Source organism: Mandrillus leucophaeus, unplaced genomic scaffold (assembly GCF_000951045.1).
Source record: "Mandrillus leucophaeus isolate KB7577 unplaced genomic scaffold, Mleu.le_1.0 Scaffold568, whole genome shotgun sequence".
NCBI lineage: Eukaryota > Metazoa > Chordata > Mammalia > Primates > Cercopithecidae > Mandrillus > Mandrillus leucophaeus.
The window spans coordinates 332,346-338,009 of NW_012106119.1; positions in this window are offsets into that span (position 1 = coordinate 332,346).

Below are 5,664 nucleotides of genomic sequence, written 5' to 3' on the forward strand. Positions count from 1 at the left end.
CCTCTACCGCTGGGATGTGCCGGCCCCTGCTTCCCAACCTCGCCTCCCAGTTTTTCATCTCTGGTTCCCTTGTGGGAACCAGTCTAATTTTTAGGGGAGTGGAAATCAAACAGGTTGGGTAGAGGCTAGAAAATTAACGTAGAAAAGCCGGGCGCGGTGGCTCACGCCTGTAATCCCAGCACTTTGGGAGGCCGAGGCGGGCAGATCACGAGGTCAGGAGATCGAGACCATCCTGGCTAACACGGTGAAACCTCGTCTCTACTAAAAGTACAAAAAATTTGCCGGGCGTTGTGGCAGGCGCCTGTAGTCCCAGCTACTCGGGAGGCTGAGGCAGGAGAATGGCATGAACCCGGGAGGCGGAGCTTGCAGTGAGCCAAGATCGCGCCACTGCACTCCAGCCTGGGCGACAGAAAGAGACTCTGTCTCAAAAAAAAAAAAAAAAAAAAAGAAAGAAAAGAAAGAAAGCGTAGAAAACGGTAAATAATAAACAGTTATGTAAAGGAAATTCAAACTATACAGATAACTTCACCTTTATGATTTAATATCTTGCGTTCTATTCCCCCCTCCATTACTTTTTATTTATTTTTTCAGTTTCCAGAGTCAATGGTGACCCCATTATCTTTTAAAGTAGCAGTTAGAATTTTTCTGGTGGTGCAAATGTAAGCTCATGTTTTGTCTGATAAATATTCCTAAATGAATCGTTTGTATGTTGGTTTAGTTTCTCTCTAATAGACCCGACTACAGCCATTAAAAGAGGTCAGAACTCTGTGTTTAGTGGCTGCAGACTACCCCCTACTCCGTTGATCACAGGTCCCCAGGAATCTGGAAGAGTGGAGATGAGGTCTTGGCTGTGGTTCAGTTGTCTCAATTGTAAATGGGAGTAACATTTCCTCACCTCCTAGGTTTAGTGTCAATACTAAAAGACCTAGTATAAATGAAAATATTGTAATCTGAAAGGTGTAAACAGACATTAGGTAATATTATACATACAAAGCATATAATAATAGTACACACATAGTCCTATGTTCCAGCATTTTTAAACAGTACTTTAAATTTATCTTTTTAAATTTTTATATTTTTTGAGATGGAGTCTGCAATCTGTTGCTCAGGCTGGAGTGCAGTAGCGTGAGCTCGGCTTACTGCAATCTCCGCCTCCCGGGCTCAAGCGATTCTTCTTCCTCAGCCTCCCGAGTAACTGGGGCTACAGGTGCGTGCCACCACGCCCGGCTAATTTTTGTATTTTTAGTAAAGACAGAGGTATTGCCATATTGGCCAGGCTGGTCTCGAACTCCTGACCTCGTGATCCGCCCGCCTCGGCCTCCCAAAGTGTTGGGATTGCAGGCGTGAGCCACCACGCTGGGCTAAACATTACTTTTTTTTTTTTAATTTTTTTTTTTTGAGACGGAGTCTCGCTTTGTCCCCCAGGCTGGAGTGCAGTGGCCGGATCTCAGCCCACTGCAAGCTCCGCCTCCCGGGTTCATGCCATTCTCCTGCCTCAGCCTCTCGAGTAGTTGGGACTACAGGCGCCCACCACCACGCCCGGCTAATTTTTTGTATTTTTATAGAGATGGGGTTCAACCGCGTTAGCCAGGATGGTCTCCATCTCCTGACCTCGTGATCCGCCCGCTTCGGCCTCCCAAAGTGCTGAGATTACAGGCCTGAGCCACTGGGTCCGGCCAACAGTACATTTTAAAAAATTGTTTATCTTGTAAGAATTCAAACACATGCAAAAGTAGAGAAAATGGGATTTTTTTTTTTTTTTTTTTTTTTTTTTTTTAGACGGAGTCTCGCTATTTGTCGCCCAGGCTGGAGTGCAGTGGCACAATCTCGGCTCACTGCAACCTCCAGCTCCTGGGTTCAAGCAATTCTCCTGCCTCAGCCTCCCGAGTAGCTGGGATTACAGGCACCCGCTATCATGCCCAACTAATTTTCATATTTTTGTAGAGACAGGGTTTCTCCATGTTGGTCAGGGTGGTCTTGAACTCCTGACTTCAGGTGATCCACCTGCCTCGGCCTCCCAGAGTGCTGGGATTACAGGCGAGAGCCACCATGTCTGGCCCAGAGAATAGCATTTTAAAGAAACTGTTGTAAAAAGCAACATTTGGTCAATCTTTCATCTAACATCTGTACCCCTCTCCCCCATTACTTGATTATTTTGAAGCAAATTTCAGGCATTTCATGTCTAAGTACTTTAGTATTCATAAATATTCATAAAAAATGGTAATTCCATTAGCATCTAAAGTATATAATAATTGTTTGATATTGCCCTCAGTATTGGAATTTTACCAGTTGTCTCATAATACTCATAATATTTTTTCCAGTTGCTTTGTTCTAATCAGGATCCCCCAAAAGTTCTACATATTGTATTTTATGGACATGTCTCTTGGTCCATATATATTGCATTTGGTTGATAAGCCTCTCAGTCTCTAGGTTCCTCCTCCCTTAGGCATTTAACTAAATACATTACACGTATGAAGTCACATAATGCCTTCACAACATTATGAAATAGGTACTATTATTACCACCATTTTACTGATGAGGAAACTGAGTCACAAAGCAGTTAAATGACTTACCTAAATTCTCACAATTATTAGGACTCAAAGTTGAGATCTGAATACTGTACATGAATCTTAACCACTATTTTTGTTTCATGTAACACATAGTCTCTAATAAATGCTTCCAAAATGTGCGTTGTAGCGTATTAGTCACCAATTTTATAAAGAAGAGTTTTGCTCAAGGTAAATTAACACTCATGAATAATTATATAACATGTTTTATTACAAAGAAGAGTGGATCCTTACATTTTAATTTCTTGCATGTTTCAGTGACTTGAATCCTTCTCCATATTACCCCCCTTAATAGAAAGTAAAGTGAGAATGAATGTAAGTGCTTCCCCCCCAATCTTCGGGCAAAACCAGACCAAACCAGCCTTATCAGTTTCTTTTAATTTGAAAAATTACATAAGCAAATCTATACAAACACTAATTATAGATACAGTAAAAAATGAAGTAAATTAAAATAATCCATAAACACATCTTTGGTGTGCATCCATCTTCTATGTGTGTATTGGTATGCACACAAATATATATATGAACATATATATATTTTAAAAAGCAACTATATGATTGCATTATACAAATTTTAAAATGATTTTCTCACTCAAATAAGTCAGATATATGAAACAATGGTTCTTTAAAATAATGTATGCCTACTGCAAAATATCTAAATGATAAAGAACATAATAAAAGTAAAATAACTTCACTCACTACTTTTCAGAGATAAATATAATTATTCTTGTAAATGATAAATAGTACTCTGTTGTACAGATGTGCCATAATATATTTAAAATCACCCTATTTTGGATATTTAGGTCTTTTCTAATTTTCCAGTTACAAAAAATACTGCAGAAAATGTCTTGTAAAAACCAAATAATTTCTTGAGCTTTTTATTTTTCCAAATTGCCAGAAAGATTCTAATCCTTCCCTTATGTTTCCATTTTTAGTATTTCTGCCTGTCACTCAAGCAATTTGCCTACATAGGAAATGTCAAAAACGGTTGAAACATAACAAAACATCCAACATGTAGCAAGAAAGATTTGCCGCCAAATTATCTGCGTGTGGGAGAATTATTTAATGCCTCAAAGAGGGGAAAAAATAAATCTTTAAACCTGAATATAGGAAGTGTGAGGAGGAGGAAAAGGCTTGGTTTGGTTTACTGCCTTTAATTTTGAGGATGACTTTAAATTCTGATGGCTCCGAAGAATGGTATAGAGGTTAAGAGCTGGGCATTGGAGTCATTTGGATTTAAGTACTGACTTTGCTACTTACTAATTAAGTGAACTCACACATAGTGTCTGGAAGTCACAATTTTCTCATCTGTAAAATAAGTATAATAATAGTGTTTTAGGAAATTGCTGGAATCATCAATGTGATAACGCACGCAGAATGCTCAGTGTAATGCCTGGCATATTATAAATATCATTATTAATATAATATATACATATAACTTAAGTATGCAGTCTTTGGCGGGCAATTCAAATATTTTGCAAGTAATATTTTTGTATTCTTATTATCTTTTTTTTTTTTTTTTGAGACGGTGTCTCACTCTGTCTCCCAGTCTGGAGTGCAGTGGCAAGATCTCAGCTCACTGCAACCTCCGCTTCCCGGTTTCAAGTGATTCTCCTGCCTCGGCCTCCCGAGTGGCTGGGATTGCAGGCACTCGCCACCATGCCCGGCTAATTCCTTTTTTTTTTTTTGAGACGGAATCTGGCTCCGTCTCCCAGGCTGGAGTGCAGTGGCAAGATCTCAGCTCACTGCAACCTCCGCTTCCCGGGTTCAAGTGATTCTCCTGCCTCGGCCTCCCGAGTGGCTGGGATTGCAGGCACTCGCCACCATGCCCGGCTAATTCCTTTTTTTTTTTTTTGAGACGGAATCTGGCTCCGTCTCCCAGGCTGGAGTGCAGTATCGCGGTCTCGGCTCACTGCAACCTCCGCTTCCCGGGTTCAAGCGATTCTCCTGCCTCAGCCGGGACTACAGGCGTCCGCCACCACGCTTGGCTAATTTTTGTATTTTTGGTAGAGATGAGGGTTTCACCATATTGACCAGGCTGGTCTAGAACTCCTGACCTTGTAATCCGCCCGCCTTGGCCTCCCAAAGTGCTGGATTACAGTCATGAGCCGCCGCGCCCGGCCTTCGGCTAATTTTTGTATTTTTAGTAGAGACAGGGGTTTCACCACGTTGGCCAGGCTGGTCTCCAGTTCTTGACTTCAAGTGATCCCCTGGCCTGGGCCTCCCAAAGTGTTGGAATTACAGGCGTGAGCCACCGCGCCGGGTCTCCTATTATTCTATGTGATATAAAGTAGAGAGCAGGCCGGGGCCGTGTTTCCTGCCTGTAATCCCAGCACTTTGGAGGCCTAAAACGGTAGAATAGTTTAAACCCAGGAATTAAAGACCAGCCTGGGCAGTATACTGAGAACCCGTCTGTATTTTTAAAGAAAAAAAAAAAAAAAAAAAAAAAGAAAGGAAAGAAAGTAGGGTAGTTTGACAAAAGTTTAAAAAGCCAGGGTATGGGCCAGGCGCAGTGACTCACGCCCGTAATCCCAACACTTTGGGAGGCCGAGGCAAACGGATCACGAGGTCAGGAGTTCGAGACCAGCAAGGCCAACATGGCGAAACCCCATCTCTACTAAAAATACAAAAATTAGCTGGGCGTGGTGGCGCGCGCCTGTAATCTCAGCTACTCCAGAGGCTGAGGCAGGAGAATCACTTGAACCCAGGAGGCGTAGGATGCAGTGGGCCGAGATAGCGCCATTGCACGTGGGATCGCGCCATTGCACTCCAGCCTGGGCAATAAGAGTTAAACTCCGTCTCAAAAAAGAAAAAAAAAAAAAAGCCAGAGTATGAAATATATAAGAATTTGCAGCAGAATAATATGACTCTAGGATGTGACGGCTGTAAAGGGTAAGCAGGCCGAATATCAAGTTCCCTTCTTCGCTGAGCAAGATTGCAGAGAACAAGGGCCATGCACAAGTTTACGAAGCTGGAACAAGGTACAGGACCCAGATCTTCTGATGTTTATTTCACCGTTACACGCTCATTTATCATGTATCCACTCATTCAAGGAGCATTTACTAAATTCCAGGATGATATAAGGGTAACATATAAA